The sequence below is a fragment of the Poeciliopsis prolifica genome, unplaced genomic scaffold, assembly GCF_027474105.1.
Source record: "Poeciliopsis prolifica strain line A6 unplaced genomic scaffold, Auburn_PproV2 SCAFFOLD040, whole genome shotgun sequence".
Lineage (NCBI taxonomy): Eukaryota > Metazoa > Chordata > Actinopteri > Cyprinodontiformes > Poeciliidae > Poeciliopsis > Poeciliopsis prolifica.
Window position 1 is genome coordinate 3,731,884 of NW_026562415.1, and position 21,142 is coordinate 3,753,025.

General features: G+C 37.5%; 1 long non-coding RNA gene across 1 annotated transcript in view; it reads left to right on the top strand.

Annotated features, from left to right (window-relative positions):
* The window catches only part of LOC129375513 (uncharacterized), an 83,125-nt gene extending 70,703 nt beyond the window's left edge, over positions 1-12,422 (top strand). Inside the window, exons 4-5 of the long non-coding RNA XR_008607639.1 lie at positions 11,012-11,115; positions 11,651-12,422. This is a non-coding gene — a long non-coding RNA (uncharacterized LOC129375513). The remainder of the gene's footprint in view (positions 1-11,011; positions 11,116-11,650) is intronic.
* The last annotated feature ends 8,720 nt before the right edge of the window (positions 12,423-21,142 follow it).

The following is a 21,142-nucleotide window of genomic DNA, read 5'->3' on the forward strand; positions in this document are numbered from 1 at the left end:
TTCAGAAATGTATTTGTAAACCTTTTCAAACTGATATAAATCACTTTGATTTCCACTTTTGTTGATATTGCTTCTGTTAGGCTGCTTTTCTAGTTTGTTTTGCATTCTTCAGTGATTTAGAAAGATCGATCAATTTTTCATTTACTGATTGGTTTGACTAGCTTTTTTCCACTATCAGAAGAAATAATAAGCTTTTTTCCACTATCAGAAGAAATAATAAGTTGAATGCCTGTGTTGGTATTTATTCAGTTTTTTAAAATACAATCTGAAGCAATGAATGTGAGGAAAACAAAAGACTTCTAAGATGAAAAACTTTTTTATGCCTCTTTTAATGCTGAAATTAGCCAGGTGCACTTAAATCTCCAGTTAGCTAACGTGGGCCAAAGGGCCTCTGGCCATCCAAAAAACTGTAACAAGACATTTAGTCCAGCTGTCAGATAAATAGTCAGATTAGATCCAGTCAAACCTTCAGTCAGGATAGACAGTCAATCAGTCTGTGTGAAAACTAGCCAGTCATTCAGCTGTCCATAAATCAGTCACTGACTTCCAAACAGCCAGCACTCACATGTTCAGTCATCTTGTCACAACTGTCATAACATCATCTCTGGGGCCAAATGGTACGACGAGAATTTCTGCCGGCACCGAACACATCGACACTCGGCTCAGAGGGATGTGTTGAATTTGTCAACATGTTGGAACATAATTGAGGGAGAAAAGAAGAGTCACATAAAAAGAGCCAGACAGACAAAAGAAGATGGGTCATAATGTAGGAGTTGGGGCACATGAGTGCTGCGAAAATGAGTAAACAAGTCATTGAAAATGTTCGTACGCTTGGAGGAAAACATGTGGAAAAGTGCCCAAGCAAGAAGTCTTTCAGAAAAGGACACGGACTCAAACTAAACCTTGAGAAATCTCCCCTACTACACCAAAATAATATGTGCACACGTTCACACACGTCGGTGTAAATAATAAGATGTGCCGGCTGAACAAAAGCCATCCAAAAGCAAAAGTGCCATTTATGACAGAGGGGATGATGTACACACATACACACAACTGCTGTCGAAGATGTGAGGGAGACACATTCTCAAATGGAAAAGAAATGCTTGCTGTTAAAAACACACGCAAGCATCTCTGGCAGAAAATTCAAAAGATATATTGACATCTTAAATCCCAGGGTGAAAGAACACAGCTCTAACCTGTCAGAATCTCATGAGGATAATTTTTAGCATTGTTTGCACTTATTAAAGACACAAAAACTGATGTTTTGTCCCGTGATAAAACATCAGATAAAAATTGAAGTTTCTTCCTTATCCAAACAAATCCAAGAACTCTGGGATTTCCTTATTTCTTCCCATTTGACTTATTTCCAGCAAATGTTGACTCACTTGATTTAGCAAATTCAGTTTTGTGTTTATTCATAAACTATGGCTGAAACCCCCCACACACATTTTATAAAAAGTAGTGCTTTATTTTTCACAGATGGCTACATAAACACAAACTTTGTCCCATTGTACTTTCAACATGAATATTATAGTACCTCATTGCTTACACTCATTCAGACCTTACAATTTTCAATTAGTCATTTTCTACCACAATCCAGTCTAATGCTGTTGAGCATAAATGTGATTCTTGAGCAGAAGTTCCTGAAGTTCCTGAAAGAACTTCAGAAAGTCGGAGAAAAATTTAGTAATATTTTTTTATTCACCCTTTTCACAGTTCCTTATTACCTCATTCTGAATGTAATGTTTCAGTCATAAATGTCTGTAAGATATCTTTAGTAATAAACTTGAATTCTAAGTTGAGGTAACCAGAAGTAGTTCTTTGTTTCTGAGAGTTGAGGATGAAATCTCTTTCCATAGATTTTCATAATTTTATCTAAATAACTGGGGTTTGAGTTGTGATAGCAACCTCCAGTTGACTTTTGCCATCTGTTGGAGTTATGTTGCATTTTTTTTTAGCAATCTGATCTTTAAAATGAAATAAACATTTTAACATTTTAAATTTTAATGATTAAACATGTTATGCTTGAGCTGTTTTCAGCCAAGTTTTCAGCTTCCCAACATCTTCAGGTTTCAAAGACTAAGACCTCATGTTTCATTTCTGCAGAACTTGCCTAAGGCACAAGTGAACTAAGCTGCTGCTTTGGGCCTTAAAACCAGCAGGGGTCCCTAAAAGCACTTGAATTCCCACACACTAAGCTCCACTCAAAAAGGAGCCTACTTTTTAAATGTAGATTTTCAATATATTTTCAAATCATTTTAAGCAACCAAGCAAGTGTCCTAGTTTATATGTAAGATATTCTTTGTTTGTGGTTAAATGTTAACAGTCATAATTCAATTATACAAGTTTTTATGGTGGTGGTGTCACATTTTATGCGCGCTGTTAATTAATATCAACATTTTTTGTTTTGTTTTTTGCCAATTTGCTTTGGTTGTTGGAAATCACAATCAAACTTTGCCCCAGGCTCCCAACTGCTGGGAGTGCCTTCAATTTTTTTCAAGCAATCAATGTTGCAACTCACTAAATTTGCCTGTAAACGACTTTAGTCTGTGGTGCCTCTGCTGTGGCGACGGACTGGGTTTAGCTGTAAGTAAGCTTTCAAATTTAATTCTGCTTGAAGTTGCATCAAACCAATCTACTACAGGTTCTTTGAATATAAAGAAAAAGTCTGTGGCATGAGAAGCCATAAATACCGATCAGAAGATCAATTTCTGAGTAAATGTTTAGCAAATTTATGCAACAATCTGTGTTAATCTCTTGCCATGCTGTGCAGACACTCTATCCGCCAATCAGCTTTATCAGCATGCCGATTGTTTGAAGTGTCTGACTCCTCAGGGGACTTGAATCTTCTTATTATTTTCTAAACCAATTCAACTAACATTTATTTAACTACTCCAGGCTCTCATGGGTTGTTTGTAGAGCATTGAATTTTCAGGCAGTAGTTAAGTAAATAGGGAGGAAAAAAGTAGGGATTTTTTGGCAAACTTGTATGGATACCTCATATTGTTGGTTCAATATGAGGGTAAAGGATTGCCTTTCTTTTATTTAGGACAAGGGAGGCAAAAAATAAACATCTTTATTCCATTGAAAAATTATTTTCATAAAGTATGAACGATACGGTTTTCACTTTTTTTGTATTCGTACACATTTATGAGGTGACATGTAGATGGTATTTTCAACATAAATTTGAAGCTCATCTTTCTCTGACTTTATTGAAAGAGAAACTTTCTTTCTCTGTCAATGCCAGCTCCTGTAGTTTTTATTTTTAATGCATCTGTTCTTGGATTTTAGTGGCAGTCCAAAGAATTTATAGCGTTTCTGCAGACACATCTATCAAGTAATTTACTCCACCAAACCTGCTCATATTTCTGCACTCGTCTTCTGGGGGCCGTTGGATTTCCCTAAGCATCAGAAATGTTGGATTTATTAACTTGAACAATGCTACTATCTGTGCAGCATTTTAGAATAGCTTTGTTGAACATTTAATTAATTTGTTTGACGTTAAAATAACAAAGTAAGTGAAAAGGTTTATTGGTAGAGATTTCTTGAGACTTTTCTTTCTTGTTTGCAGCGCAAACTTGAGCTCCAGGCGAAGCCACAGAACAAATGCAGAGGCTACAACTGAGTTTGGAAGAGTTTTGCTCGTCTCACTGTTTACTTGCTTCTCCATATTTCTATGCTCGCTTCCATCTCTCACTTTTGTGCCGCCTTCTCAGTGTCTGCAGGCTCTCTCCCACTTCCCTCAATCACTACTCCACATCTTTGCTGATTTATCTCCTTTTGCTTTGGCTGCACTGTTTGTACTCCTCTGATAACCAAAGTGTCTGCGCCAAGCCCTGAGGAAATCGGCATACGCCAAAGCTGGTTCCTCTCAGAGCCTGACATTGATTATTAAAACACATCACCCTACACGGACAGCAGATACAGATCGTTTCTGGTTGAACTTGAATCTCTATCGGCAGCCGCTGGACAGAATTAACTTTATAGCATTCTTCAGGGATGAGTTGCAAATGATTTTTGAAACTCTAAATAATAAATAAAAATCAGGGAATACATATCCTCTTCTAGATCAGGCTGCATCAGTGGCATTGAGACTATGAATCTTTGTCCTAATTACATATATTTATGTAAATATTCACTTTGTTCTTCCTCATTAAACTGTAGTATCGATTCTTTGTCGCTGTTTCTGATTCTTTCACTTTATACACGTTGCTTTGTTTTAACATCTTTATCCATATGCAATGGTTCATTGAAGTATTTAAGCATTTATTTTGCTACTCCTAAATAAAATGTAGAAGTCACACAAGTCATTTGAATACATAGACAGATTCTCACAACTGCACAGATACCAAAACATTCCCTTTGTTAATTTTCCAAATAAGTTTTTTTTATTAAAAAAAAAAACTTTGTGAAGATAAATTTTTTTTCTCTGCAAATTTGTTGCCTTTTGCCACTTTAATTGGTACCAGACGATCCTTCCTTGCTTAATGAGCTTTTTTCCTGCTTTGACTTCAAAATAACAAAGTAAGTGAAAAGGTTTATTGGTAGAGATTTCTTGAGACTTTTCTTTCTTATTTTTACCTCTTCAAATTCTAAAACTTCCTGAACATTTTTATCAAGATAAGATCTGACAGTAAAAAAGTTGCACTTCACTACATCTGGAAGATGAGATGAAATCTATTCTTGTCATTATGGGTGACCCATAATCAATGAGCGTCTCCACTCTTGTTGTAGGGTCTGGCTAATCTACATGCAGAAAAAGGAGCTCATTTAAATGAAACTTTATGGTTACTATTGAGCACTGATGATGGCTGACTCCTACGACATGACACCCACACAAACATGAATATAACTCTGATTTGAATCCATGTACATTCATTCGAATTTTGACAGATCTCGAATGTCCTTGTCCTCTCATCCAACCACCCCCATCCCACTCCTCCGCTGACAGACGCACACTCACTCTCGTTTAGGCGTTCGGAGAATTGTGTTTACCTGAGTGGCTTTTTAAGTGTTGATGACCTTCGTTCCTCAGTGAAGCATCCAATGCTGCATTGCAGAATATCAGAAAGTGACAAGAAACTAGCATTTTCTTGTATTACCTTTCAGCCTGGCTGCATATTACCAAATCATTTTGTTTTGACAAACTGCTGCAGATATGGAAAGCCTTGACAAATGACCTGAGATCAAATTTTAAATCCTAAACAGAAAAAAAGTGCAAGGAGAATGAGAGAGTGAAACAGAAGTTTAGATTAGACATACATTGGTATTTCATGCTAATGTGTCCTTGACGCAGAAATAAAACCACACCGAAGTCCCCAAGATTTGGCTAGACTGCAGCAAATCTGATTCCTGTAGGAAGCAAGTCATTCACTCCAAAGTAAAGGTAAAATATACCACAATTCAGAAGGAAATGGATCGAAGCAATCAGTTAAAGGAATTTACATAATCATTGAAGGAGGTGAAAGTTTACAAAGTTATGACCTTATAAGACAATGACTGACCAACCTGAAATGCGCATGAAATAGATGTTTTTGGGTGACTTGTATTTGAAAGGTGGCCTTTATAATTTGCTCATGAATGTGAAGTCATTTTACAAAAGGTCACAATCATTTGTTCCAGATAAAAGATGCAGATGTCAGTCTGATACTCAGTTTCAGATTGAAAGTTTCTCTAAGGGACTCAGTGGACATGTTAGCAGAATAAAACCTTCTTGCTCTAAATTCTTCTGTCATCGGAGCTCTTTCTCTGTGTTGCTTGATTTTTTGATTCGTTCTAGTTTGACCTTATACTGACAGTTCTTCACTGAAACTTTTTGGAGAATTTTTTTTTTTTTTATAAAACCGAAGGTTTGATAAAAAAGGCTTCAGACCTTTCAAGGATATTTAGCAATTTCATTATCTACAATTTTATGCAGTGCTATGTGAGTCATCATATTGGGTTATTCTGCTATTTCAGCTAACTTTGCAGATGAAACAATTCAACATATATATTTTTGCAGCAATTAAAGACTTTAATTGGCCAAAATATACATGAAAAGATATTCATGTACAGGTAACCTTTTCCCAAATATTTTTCTAAAAATTCACATTCATATCAGGGCGTGCAAATATTACAATTGTATTACAATCGAATACAATGTTTTACCACTTTTGCACTCTGAAAAGCCTACCAATTATATAAATGTTATGACATAGAGCAGAATATCATTGTTTGCTAAGCCTTCCCCACAGATGTAAAAATCCAAACAGCAGTGAGAGCGTCGCTCACGCAACCCTCACTGCTTGCTTTTATGAGAGCGAGAGATGCAAATTAGGAAAGAGAAGTCCTCATGTTGAGCACTCACCTGAAAAAGAAGAAAGTTGAGCTTGAATTGGCACATGGCGCTTTCATCCTTCTCAGCAATGGCTTGTCGGGAACATATGAGTGTTGATGCTGATTTCCCTGGAATTAAATCAACACTCTCCCCACTGTGGTTAAGTGTTTGCACCAGCTGCGTGATAATTAAGTACAAGGGATAATCATGCTGAGAGCATCGTCTCCATCCTCCAGTTTACCCCCCACACTTTTGTTGTTGAACTTGTTAGAAGTGCCTTATATACTGCACAAAACAGAACTGTTGGATAAATAAGAAGCCTCCCAAAGTTATGTGTTCTCCTAAATAATTAAAGAGAACTGCCACATTTTATTGCAATACAGCTGGGTTTTTTAATTAAATGACATTACATAACTGAAATAATAATAAAAACAAATTTGTGTTTCAGGGGCTTCTTGTAACAGGAGATTTATGTGATACTCAGCATGATTAGGTGTGTTGACCTCATTTATTTCATTGTTGCGAGCCTGAATCCAACCAACGTGTTGGTAATATAGTGTTAAGCTATGAATTATTTCACTTGCTTCCATAACATTTCACAGAAAACGTTACTCTCTGTAGATTATGCATGATAAATATTAAAGACCTGTACATTATACTCGTTATACTGAGGGCAAACCCTAATCATGATGAGTGACTGTCAACCTGTCATCAGCTGATCATTGCTGTAATTGTTTGCCGTTAGCCTGGGTCTTGACCACACACTCTGGCAGCATGTCGTCTGAACGCTGATTTGTATCCGCCGTTACACTTTTGCACCCCTGAGACTGATTCATGTAGAATGCTGTGGATGAATCATCAAACTTTTATGTAATCCCCTGTCTACCAATATATGTGATTTGAAAAATGATTGAATGGCATAAAATGTGACAGAACACATAATCTGTTTGGTATTTTAGTTGGGGATTTACGGCATGTGCAGACATGAAGAATTCATTCTGTTGAATTGATGAGATAAGAAATCATGTTTGCAAATCAAAAGGGTTTATTCGGATTAAACTAAAGACGAGGGACCAGTTCCTTCTCTCTTTGTAAGGATGCGTATGCCCTCAAAATATATTAACCTCAACCTTACCATCAACCCGTTGTTATTCATGTCAAATCAAGTCAGTCAAGTCAAGTTTACTGGTATTTCACATTTCAGGAACAAGGCTTTACAACAAAACATGCCTTAATTATTTTTGTTTTTCCTCCAAACAGATTCTAAATTCATTTGATTATTAGTTTTACTGCAGCACATTTTAGAAATCCAGACACAAATTAGCTAAAGTTGGTATCAGTGGGCATTCCTCCTACCACTAGATGGCAGCAAAGTGCTTCCAATATGATACTTGGTATGTGTTATTTATTCATCACAGCCATTAGGTGAGTATTTGAGTATCTACTTCAATCATTCACACAATCATCATTCAGACTTTACTGCATGCTGCTTTCCATTGCAAAAGATAATTTACAATATGTAATGTAATGTGACAAAACACATCATCTGCTTGGTATTTTAGTTGGAGATTTACGGCATGTGCGTTATATGTAATGCAATTTTCTTTTTTAGCATTACACAATATTTATATTCACCACAAAGCTTCCCCGTTTTCAGATTCATGCAAGCTGCATTTTATAACAACAAAAACATCATTTTCCACTCTACATAAAACAGGAGCTCATTTTATGTTTATTCATGTGATAAACAATAGCAAGCTTTTTGAAAATCTTTTTTTATTTTCATATGTCAAATCTTGGTCTTCTAACAGGCAGGGAGAAGTTATATTTATGCGTTACTGATGGCGTGTGTGCATTCCTCTGAGAAAAGGACGAAAGGAAGGTGTTGCCCTTTCACGTTGGAGTCTCGGGATCATATGGCATTTGGGACAGGAAAGATTATTAGTGGCTTTGGGCAATGCAGACAAACGCACAATTTCACATAGAAACCCACACTCACTGAAGTGACTAGATTAGATACGTGAGACTGCATTTGAACATAATGTTACTGAGGCATCATTGTCCTCATTTTATGTGTAATTTCATATGGTTTTGAATAGAATGTAGAAAAACTAGTTGGGTGTCTAGCAAAGTTTTAATTGTTCTTTGCAAAGCCACATTGGCTTTACCTAAAAGACACGTACCAGGAAAAATGAAACAGTAGGTATCTTAATTTGGATATGATGGCTAAATAATGGTCCCTTACGAGACGAACACAAATTTTGGATTCATTTCCTCTTAATTTTACAGCCTGAGTATCTTTTAACTTCACCTTAAAATGTGGATTTTTTCTACTTTAAGTGAGTAATCATATGTCAGCTACATTCCATGTCAAACAAAATATTACTTTTTTCTGACTATTTTCTTCATCTCTAAGGAATTAGGGATGTGGCCCACAATGGTCTATGCATCAGGGAAATATTATAATAACGATCATGCTATATATGCCCAATAATTTTCCTGTATCGGCGCCCCATTCAAGAACAATTTTCTAGGACTGTGTCTGGATACGGGAAAACTACAACCGCTCTTTACACTTTTATGTTTCTGCTTTGGTGACGTCTGTTCTAAGTTGTTTCCTTAAACCAGTCCTCGATTTTACCAATATGTACATGCAGTTTCTACACCTCTCAATCGGTTTTAGTTTTAAGGTGTGTGAGCAAACACAAGTGGCAGTTTATGTTATTCGACTAAAATCAAAGGATGCAAATTAAAGGGTTTTCAGGAGAAAAAACCTGAAGTTTTATGGGTCCAGTTAGAAGGAATCATTCATACATAATCCAGAATGTTGGTGGGGTTGTGTATAAATCACTGGTAAATATTCACTCTGAGGCACTGAAGTCTGAAGTCACACTTCTCTCTGAGTCTCATGCACACCATCAGACTGTTGCATTGCCTTCTACTTTGTCGTCTTGTAGCCATGGCTACAATACTGGGGGATTTCTATGAGAGATTGACAGATATGCACTGCAATCAAGTTGCAGTCTGAACCCCTCACTGATTTTCTTTTTTTTCCTCACTCGGTTACTTGCGTTAGATAAACTATTTCGAATTGTGACCCAAACTTGAGCACCATTCACAGCGTGTAATGCTTTGCCTCACTTTGCATGATGAGCTTAAGCATGATACTGTTTTAATTGTTACATCTCATGTATGGATTAGTAGGTGCATTTCTTTGTGTACTGTCTGTCTGTTTTGGCCATGATGGGATCTGACCCTATTCACATAGTGAGCCAGACCAATTCTGCTCGACATTCTTGATTTCCATGTACACTATTTTATAATGCTTGATGAAGGATCTACAACTTTCCTGACGACTTTCCCAAAACCTTGCATATATCATTAATTGACGGGTTATTTTTTATATCATAGGACACACTTCATCTGATGATTCAGGCCTGTGAGGCAACACTCTTTGGCGGCATCTGATCTACAGCCTATGATCAAAGCAGCTCATCCAGCAGTTCTGTTTGTTTGGTACATACAGAAGTGTCAGTGCTTCAGATAAAATCATCCACTGCTGGAGTCAATCTGTCCCATCACACTGAAACTGAAGGTGACAACTGACATCTTTCAGTTTAACAGACGCACCACAGAGTTTCCCTTTACTTTCTGCTGGCATTACTGTCACCACATAGTACAGCATAAATCCAGTTGTATTTAGAAAATGTTTGGAAAACTCTTTCCAATTGCAGTGGTATGAAAAAAGTAAGAGGTGTTACCAACATTTATATCCAACGGTTCAAAGCTGTTGAATGTGTTCCGCAAAACAGAAGCTGTAATGCACGTAACATAATTATACCTGTGCATGTGTGTGGGTGTTTATGTGTTTCAGAGCAAATGCATCTTAATCCATATTATGGTTTAGTTTCTGTCAAAATGGAGAAGTGTCGAAATAATCAAACATCATTCAAAATCAACAACATATAACCTAACAGTTTAGACAGCACCAGCCATAATTACACCAATAAATAATGGCAAAAAAGAGAGAACATTGTAATATGTCTCATAGTTCTTGTCATTTTCCTTGTATAGGTTGTGGACATTATTATTCCAGTGAGATCAAGTTCCAGTCTTTAGAGCAGCATATCGCACACAATCCCAATAAGACCAATTATTTTGAGTATCATTCAGTATCAAAATCTTTCTTTCTCAATGCAAAAGAAACAAACTGAACAGATTCTGATAATCCTGTTTCTCCTATCCTGCATCTTAACTTTCGCATATGGCCTCCTCAGCTTGCAGAGGACATTATTGCTTAAATCCAAAAAATGGGAACAGGGGGACCTTTTTTTTAATAAGTGGCAGAGACAATGAGAACATCTGTGTCACTCTCAATATTTGACACAGTTTGAAATCCCCTGCCTTTCTGGGGAAAAGGCAAAAATCCAATGCAGCCTTTGATAGAATAATTCCACTGACACTTGTTGCCAATTATTGGTCCGTATTCAGCTATTAAGCATCTCTGTTTCTGCACCGGTGCACTCTAATCAATTGTTGCAATGGTGGGTGTGATCCTGTCTGACGATGTGAATTAGTAAGTTAAAATGCATGTGATATTATGAAAAGGTGTGATGCAAAACACAATGATGACAAGAAAATGCTGCATAAACAAAGCTCTCTGTTTATTCACATATTGTCTTATGCTTTTTATAGATTGTGCCATCGAGGTAGTGGGTCTAGGACTGAGACTAGCATCCCAGTCTTTTGGAACGGGCGTGACACCCTGGAAAGAACAGTCCTCTTGCAGTCGGAGTATTGTGAGTAACATTCCACCTTTCCACACCACATACCTACATATTCTGGGACAAAAATTTTTAACCCCACTGTGTAAATGCTGAAATACTTTGAGAGGTTGGTATGACTAGAAGAGGTCTGTCCAACCTTTATACAAGGAGAAAGACTTCAGCACAAACCCAGAGCTTGCATCAGTTCTGGCTGTTTAATTGGATGTATGCTGCAAACCAAAAGGAAGGTACCTAAAGGGCTCAAACATCTGGATTGATTCGCTGAAGCAGTGACTCCACTCTTAGCTCCCTCTATATGACAAAGCTCCTCTAGGGTTGAGCCCAGCTATGCTACATAGCTATAATTCTCTTGTAGGAATATGATCTTTTGTGGTACTTCAATGTTTCAGGTTTTTTTTCCCCCCACAATGGGTTTATTTACGTTTTCTGTGTTGGATGTTTATGTTCTGTTTTTATGCATGTTGTTGAGGTTTAAGCTGTTCCCCTTGCACTGCCCAAGCCAGAGGCTTCCACTTACTGACTGCACCTGCGATGTGTTTCCCATCAGCTGTAGTGGCAAGCAGGAGAAACCGGAAATAAAAAGAGCAGGTAGACATGCCAACAGGAGTGAGCAGCACGGCTGATAGACACAGACCAAAAGAGGCAGCTGGCCAGTTCCAGTGTTCAGAGCAGAAGGAGGGCAGCAGGGGCTGGAAGGGCTACAGGCCGGTTCCAGCAGCTGGAACCAGAAGCCGGGGCCATCAGACGGGAAAAAACCGGCAAGCCCAGCAGCCGAGGACAAGCTGGTCGGCAGACTGAGACAAACCGCAGGAACGAGAAAGGTACAGCAATTATTAGTAGCAGAGAGCGGCCGAGGAACTAGCATTTCGGAGATGAGGAAGAGGTGACCCCGGGAAGACTGCAAATAGCGAGGCCTGTTGCGTAGCCACAGAAATACTCCCACAAGTTGAAGCACAGTACTCTACAGGTGCTATCCACGTATGCTGGACGTTGTGGATTCGTCCAGGCTGGCGACAAAGACAGGATGGAGAGAGGCTTAGGAGAAATGCCAGAGGCAGACTGAACTGAACTGAGCTGAGCTGGATTGATGGTTGATAGGTCTAGACTGCTGATGAACACCCACAGGAGGACGGCAGAATCACACTCCTAATGTTAGACTTTATATTTAAGAGACTTTTATTCTCTTGATGCCCTTTTGGACTTTTTATCTTCTTATTCTGTGTGGCTGGTGGTTCTTAAAGTATTAGACACTATGACAGTTTTATTTTTCCTATGCCATTCAAATAATAGCGCAACATGGTTCTCAAGGTCCACTGTCCTGCAGACTTTTGATGTGTTCCTGTTCCAGCCCAACTAATCTTGTGTTTGCATTTCCTTCACACTATGCCACCAAGTGTTGCCGAAGCTTGTCAATCACTCAAGTGTGAGATTAATAAAGTGCCTAGAACAGGCATGGCAGTGGGCCCAGAGAACGACATTGTTTTATTTCTCAGACCTCATTCTTTCATTTACTATTCAGATTTGAATGCACTGTTGACCAATTATCAAATGGACATTGAGCAACTGACAGTCTTTATGATGGCTCCCCACAAAGGTAAGCTAGCCTATAGGGATACCATGTTACTTTTCTTGTTCCAGACAACGGGGTTATCTAGCTGGGAAGTTCATGGCAGTCAAGCCTTGGCTCCTGAGACTTGGCTGGAATCAACAAGAAAAGATAATAGGAAACCTTTTAGACCCAGTATAAAGACAGAAGACGTTCAGGTTGGACTAGGCAGTAGGCAAGGAGAAGAAACCTTGATATGCTAATTTCAGTCATTAAAATCTGATTTGTGGCACAAAGCAAGATTAATCACAACCTCTGCAGTGACGAGCATAAAAAAAAAAGCTTTCATAGTTTTTCTGTATAAAATGGAGACTGGATGGTGGAACAAGAGTGTAACAAGGCAGAAAATCTAAGGAAGTGGGGCCATTCATGGGCTAAATGAGTTGAGTAACCACCTAAATGACCTGGAATGAAATTGCACAGACCTTTATATGAGAACAGAAAGAATAAGGACAGACTTGTACAGTGTTTTTATTCCTAAAACTAGAGAAAAAGTGTGTGTGTTTCAAGTCTCATCCTCGTGAAATGAAGAAATTAAGTTCTATTTCCTTTGGTATGGGGGAATATAACTTCAATTCCCCCTTCCAAAACACATAGCTTTTAATATTTAGTAACTTTGTTCAAATGTCAAAAAGGAAATCTTTTTTAATTTTTAAAAATTGTATTCATTGTTTACATTTGGCTCAAAGCATTTGTTCCCCCCCAATTTTTTTTAATCTAAATATATAAATAGCAACTGTTTTTTTTCTTTTAGTCAAACCTATATTCTTTTGGTTGCATTTAAATGTTTATTTCTTTCTTGCGAAATGTTTCACAATGAACGCATCACAAACTTTCAGAAAAGACTGCAATCGCTAATTGAAAAACAGTCATTGAATTGAGAGCAGTAGTTTATTTTATTGTAAGTTTTAGTATCACAGATTTCACTCTAACCCAGGGAGATGCAAAAGATAAAGTTGGTGGAGTGAGGCTTATTGCTTAGAAAATGCCATTTTCAGAAATAGCCGACACAACATCCAGTTTATGATGTAGCTTATTTTTCTGCACAAAAAGTCTCACTTACACTGTTAATTTGCAGCTCTTATTAGACTAGGCATTTTATCCATAGAGCCACCAAGCTAAGCTGGTGGGGGGTTGAGGTGGAGGGTACTGGGTATGGGAGATGGCTATTCAGAATTTGATTAATTACTAAATTAATTCAGTTCATTATTTTAAAATTAACTTTATGCTCTCCATAGCGTCCTGTTTGAATGTCAGTCACCTACTGCCTTCAAACACTTGCTGCAGCCAAAAAATATTACTGCATAAAATCAATTCATTTTTATATTAAGATACTTTAAAGTACGAACCTAGAAACTAATATGTTAGTTTGTCTCTCCCATAAACTCCATTCTTTATGGGAGGGCTTTTCTGAAACTGATTCTGGGATCAAAAAACTGATGATGTGGAAACTTCGTTTTGCATTTACTCAGAATATCTTGATGTTTATTTGATCTGAACGATTAAAATGAAAAAAATAGAATAAATCGGAGAGACGGTAAGCACTGTGCACAAGGAAGAACACATGATGCACATTATAGTCCTGCTACAGCAGCAGCACTTTTATGGTATAAACATATAGCTGGAGGTTTAGGGAAAAAAAAAAAAAAAACAAAACAACTAATGCGACACAGAAGCAATTCAAAATTTGTAACTGGTTTTTATTTAGAGCGCTTGTTTTCAACCACTCACTGTATGAAATCCAATGACGGTTTCTTGCGAGTTGACTGAAAATAATTCATCAACATGTTTCTGCAATAGCCGGCTTATCCTCACAGACTGTCTGTTCAGTCCCCTGATAAGGGCTTCATGCTGTCAATGCCCACAGGGAGCTGAAGATGAGATAGGGAGATAAATGATAGAAAGATGGAGATTAGAGGGATAGACTCTGGCAGCAATGACACAGCAAATGAGACATTGGTAATAGATTCTCAGAGACTGAATTTAGAGAAGAAATGAATGCACTTCAGAACATTAAATATGAAATGAAGAACATAAATCGTTTATATCAAGCTTTACAATGAAGGTTAAGTCTTAAGATTTTGTCCATTTTTAATATTACACCCAATCAGCATCCAAGAGTTTCTGAAGATCTTATTTTGGTGCACAATCCAATGTGTCTGCTGCTATTCTCTGTTCAGTCAACAGAGGGTGCTGTGGCTCTTCAGGCGCAACTTATTACCAGCACTAAAAATCACCAGACAAAAACAGAGAGTTGGAGTACAAGCCCACCTGATTGAGTTTACAGACAAGACCTCAGCTAAATATAAAAGTAGTGAGCAGCTGAGACATAGGATTACATAACAAATCTCCTGCTTTCCTCTTTTCAGCCATGTCAAGATAACGGAGAGTGTGTTTGCGTGTGTGTGTGTGTGTGTGTGGGTGAGGGGTGGGTAAGGGTTTAGAAAAAAGGCTGATTTGTGGATACTCCAGCACATTCTGTGTCTCAGTCAGCACATGCCTTGTATTTATCTTTTTTCTCTGTCTTTCTAAATCCTGCGCTTTCCATTTTCTGACTGTCAGCTTTTCCTTTGCTCTCTCCACCCCACTACCCCCAAATTCCTTTAGAAATGTTGAGTCTCATAAACTGACACCAACTTCACACTTTTTTCCCCCCTGAAATTATATCTGGCATTGCATTTAGCAATAAAGTGGAAGACAGGCGCACCTTCTTTTATCTATCATCTGTTTGTGTTTATTCTTTTTAATATGATGTTTGTACAAAGGATGTAGTTAAGTTATTAAATCCATTCTTTATGGGAGAGGCTTTCTTCTCTGAAACTCATTCTGGTTAATAAGTGCACATGAATATTTTGCAAAAGCAATTATGCTGTGTTTCGGACCTAGAAAACTATTTTAAAAGAATGTCTTTTATCTCGGCACATAAAAAGCATTTTATTTATAATGATCTGGTGCTGTTGAAGGACCATCTATTACCCAAGTAAGGCATTTTTTAAAGCCTACTTAAGAAAATAGCCCAACCAATTAACCAGTTGATATTGTTTTATCCTTGTGCTACCATACAATAAGGTGTAACTCCATTCCTGAGAGACTGATTTCTCGCATTTGTTGGACGTTTCCCTAGATGACTGACTTACTTTTTGGGTGTGACAACAGTTTCTGCTATGTGCTACTGAGCTAAAACAGAACAACAACCCTTGAGGACTCATTTTAGATTAATAGAGAGCTAAAAAACAAAAATAGCATCCATTAAATGTGTTAGTATTTTGTTCGAGACTATGTATCAAAATCTAAATGGCAAAATGATAAGAAAGGATTCTCATTAATTTATTCATCAAATTGCTGCTTTTCTGTTTTAGAATAAAATTGTCCCATTTAGATGAGGAATATTCAGTTCAAGTTTGACTCATTAAAACTGTCATATGTCCATTTAGTTTAGTGCACATAGTAAGCTAAAATGTCAAATACCAACTTTAGCAAATATAGGACTAACAGTTACCCAGTTCTGGTGTTTTTAGAGCTTTAACATACTTTGTATATGACATTTGCAATTGAACACACAAGTACTATATTAATCTCAATGAGAAATTGTATGTTGTAACTCCTATTATGCAAGTTTCTTCAAAGAGTTGGTGTAGATGGTGTGATGGCTGGGGGCAGGAAGGCTCTCCTGTAGTGCTCTGAAATACAGCAGGTCTAAAGAAACCTTGCTGAAAACACTGTTGTTTCAAAAAGAGGATGAGCAGAGTGGTCCATGGTGTTCTTCTTTTTACAAATAAATTTCTATTTGGGCAATTGTCTCTATAAGCACCGGGGAAGGCAACAGAGCACAGCCTGCCTTCTTTACCAGCTTGGGTTTTTCTATCACTAGATCTGATGTTGCTACAGATCATTTCAGAAGAGATTATACTCTGCACCGCAGATTTCTCAAAGATCTGCAGCATTTTGCTGCAAAGATCAAAGCACAAAAACCGCTCAATAAGTACGTTACTCTATTCCTTCTTGTAAGCAAAGGAGGAAGAAGTGCAAATGAATATTTTGTGTAACTATTGTGTCTCCAGTCCAGTCAAATTGTCTGGATATTTATACTTCTCTGTCGCTTCGACGACTACTATGATGAAAACAGTTTTTGTCATATTCCCATTTTCTCCTGAACCCTACAATCATATTTGCATTTGACATGTTTAAAACAACGCTGATTTGTTTAGATTCAGGTGGATGAAAAGTTTTCTTAAACCGATCCTATGCACACAGTATTTTTTTTTTAACCAATGTGGATATTTGTTTCAATAAAGTCCTGGCTAGACCTGTTTGGTCTAGTGTGTAAATCTCTAATGGTATTTACACACAGTTACTTAATCAGTCATAAACAGAAAATATGGTTGCATACAAATGTCATAAGTTCTCTTGCTATGAGGCATCGCCACATATTGCTTACCATAAAATCATTGTTTCTGATACAAATATTGGCTTTTTTTTTGACTAAGAAAACCTAAAAAAGCACCTGTTGTAGAGAATCCTCTGATTTTAATTCCAACATTAGCTCCACATTTCGCACACCATCCTACAGACTGATTCTGCCTCGCACATGGGCGACTAAGAAGAAATTAACATGAACAAATTACCCGTAGTCAAGTTTTTCATAGCATTTTGTCTGCCTCTTTTCTGAAGCTTCCTGTAACATTTAGTGGAAATTATGAGGCCAGAAAGCAGACATGTTCTCATTATATGAGGAGGCTTAGTTTGATGGCCAGGCACAGGTAGCAAGCAGCCTTAGTTAGAGTCGACTACCTGAAGTAGAGCAGGATAGTGTTTGATCACACAAACGTAATTACTGCCCCAAATCTTTTCAAATTATTCTCTTCTATGGTACAGTAATTACTTAGGAAGTCAGAAGGTGCTGTCTGGGAATGTAGCATTTATAGCGACACAGGGTTAATTAGACCTACATGACACTTTGTCCAAAAATTCTCTCCCTTCTTTGCCCTTTTTGCTGAGCTGAACAACAGATCAGGTTTTTGTTGTAATTAAAAAAAAGAAAAAAAGTGCAATAACACATAATCATGAAATGAGGCCTTTGGAAGTTTGCTGCTCCTGCACTGCAAACATTACATCCTGCTTCAGTGTCTTTTGAAATGTTAATTGGATCTCCAATCATATTATTGTCTCCATATCTTTTTCTCTAGCTTTCAAGCACCATGTTTAAAACTGTATTTGTCCATCACCACTACTGTCTGCAAGCATTTGTTACTCTACTGAACCTTGTTTCATCCTCATGCTCTTGCAGTCTTTTTCAATCTTTCCTCTCATTCCTCCCTTTTCTGTCTCTTCAGTTTCATCTTCTTTCAAGTCTGTTTCTCCTTTTTTGTGTCTTACCAAAACTTCAAAGACTTAACTTCAAAGACAATGGAAGTAACCAACTCAAATTACAATATTCCATATTTCTTTCTTTCTATATGTTTTTTATTGCATTCTAAAAGATCATTTGCTGTCCTATGAAATAAGGTCATTAATTAATCTGAATTAAACATGTGGAAACAAATGAGAATTCGAAACTCCTATTTTCCCTCTGATGACAGTGACTCTTTCTGTAACAGCTAGGTTGCCGGTTTGAAACCCGGTTTGAAATTGTAGTTACAATATATCATTTTCTACCATTTAGAAAATTCCTAGGAGTAGGAATAGAAATGCTAGCACAAATAATGCCTTTTCGGCATTAATTCATTGTTTTCAACTGCAGCCAATAACGTTAGGGTACTTTATTGGGAATCTACAGTATACATTTAGTTTGGAGATGAATGTTCTACCCATTCTTCCCTACAATATAACTTTAGCTTTGTCATATTGGACGGAGAGTAGTTTTTCAATGTATCCTTTGCCCATAAGTTATAATTTTTAATTGGAAAGCAGTTAAAAATGCAGTCTGTTATGCTTAATTTTATTTAAGGGTATAAAAGTAAAGCAGAGTGATCAACACTCCGGCAGTCTTGGCATGATGCTCAGGAGGAGTGCGCAGATGTTGCAGTCAGACAGCGGGGAGGTGGAAGAGGTTGTCCCATCAGACTGTCGCTAACGGAAACAATAAAAAATTGTTGTAAAAGCGCACGCAGGGTCAGTACGAGCACGCCGGACCGTGCACAGGATAAAAAGCTTGTGGGGTCCAAATGAACCTGTTAAGACCGCGGGAGAGTTAGAAATTTCTGCTACAGGTTTTAGATTTTTATTAGTAAACAAAAAAATTGACATCATAACCTGTCCTTTTCCTTATATTTTATGGGACACCTTGTGTTGGTCGGTCACATAAAATCCTAATAAATAAGTGGGATTGTTTACACAAGCCGACTCTAGCTGCGATAACTGCTCATATGCATAATCACACATGCATACTGACATGCCACAAAGCTGCGGAAAGGTGCAACAAGGCGCTCATGCTAGCTCTCAGATACACGTTCAGCCGAACAATACAGACTGGCTGCAGAATCCTCCATGAAATTGCAAGAGAAGGAAGATCCCAGTAAACAAGGATTGTGACATGCTGGAACAAAACTGGAGTCTTTCATGAAGTGGAGTGCTGAGGCTCAGTGAACATGATGATATGTGATCCAAACCCTCGGGGGACTCAATGCGCCCTCGTGTGCTGTACACAGAGAGAACAGAGGATGACGAACAGAGAAATGTTGGGAGTGAGTGACAGCGTGCATGTTCATCTCTGACACTTGAAGATAAATACAGTAAGAGGCAGATTTGCTGATATGCGCATCTCATAATGAACAGACTACAGATGGGTAGAAAGTCCGCGCTTTGTGTTCAGTGTTGAGCTCAGTGCTGGAAATGGAAACTAAATGATGATGATGATGATAAACGAGTGTGAGGTCTGTAACTTGCTTTGGGTTAATTTTTCTACAAAACAAACATCACAAAGCCTTGTTTGATCCGTTAATGCTTTGCTGAATGCATGTTGCCTTTAGAAACATGTTGCTTTAAATAACAGCAGTTATTGAAATTTTGTGTTGTTTCAAAAGGACGCCTTATGGTAAGCGGGATGCAGAGAAGCAGCAAAACATGCAAGAATAAAAAAGAAATATTTGCCTTATTGTTGTGCAATCAACAGAGCTGAATGGGTGCTCTGCTCTGAGGCAGAATATAAATCAGAAAACAATCTGGTCCGCCATGTGCATTATCACCTTAAAGTTGACTAAATTTCAGTGGAGACATTGCAGTTCGACATTGAAGGGTTTAACTGCATTACATTAAGAAATCGGTTTGTTTTTTGTTTTTTTTTTTAAGAAAAGCTTTTGCATTCCGTTTACGTTCCTTCTGAGCACACTGAGGGTCCAGAAAGGCCAGTTTAGCAGATGGTGATGTTAGGTAAACTGCAGTCACAAAATATTTTCCACTTCTAAATGAAACTAAAATTGACTGAGCTTCCTTCAGTTCTGAGAAAAACATGATTTTGACAAACTTTTTTTTTTCTTCAAAATAAAAGCTTTGTGAATCATTATTTTGTGCAGTGCCAGCTGGTAAGTTGCGCCTAAATAAAATAGCACATCGTATCTCATTCTACACATTTCTACATAATTGTCTGAAGTCTTGCAAAGAACTTGGAAATGCATTTTGTTTGCAGTGTCAAGACTAAGCAGTGGATGCATTTTTTGCAAAATGCAGCTAACAAAGGTTGCACAGTGTGGAAATAAATCTGTACTCATGCCATTTTAGATGTAGAGTTAAGCTAAGTTATCATTCCTTTGTCAAAATTATGTTTACACATTACATGCAGATTTTTCACATTTCGTTGCTTAAGAAGTTTACATTGATTACTCATAGTTTCCACAATAATTAGTAGATCTGATGTCCAATGTTCAGGCTAAACTTTTCTTGAACATGAGTCAAAGTTTCGTCTAAGTGTTGTCTTGATTTTGATGTATGTATTACACCAAACAAAACTGACTGATTTAAAATATTCCAAATTTCTACTAAGCTTAGACGTTTAAAAGCTTAGTCGCTGAAAAGTTTGTAATGATACGTTTCAGAAAGCAAAAACAAAAGTTACGCAATAAAGACAACTTCCTTCAACTTTCTTCATTTGTGATTTCATTGTGTAGAAAAACAATAGTTGCTATTTAACAGCTGAAAACCGATTGAGAAAATTGTGGTAAATATAATGCCGTATTTGCACGTATTTACTGTGCTGGTGGAAGGAAACTTCATGCACTTTTCTTCTGAAGTGTCATTGAAAATCTGAGCTGCATAGGCTGCCCACCAACAAGATGCTTTCTAGATTTGACAAAGGTCAAAGTTCAGTTTATATCCATAAAAGAAGAACCAGCCGTTTGGAATGATTTTCCAACCAAAGTTGAGTTTTCACACAGCGACAGCACTTGTGTGACTGATTGGCTCATAACACAGCGATGACGCACTGCAGACACAATATAT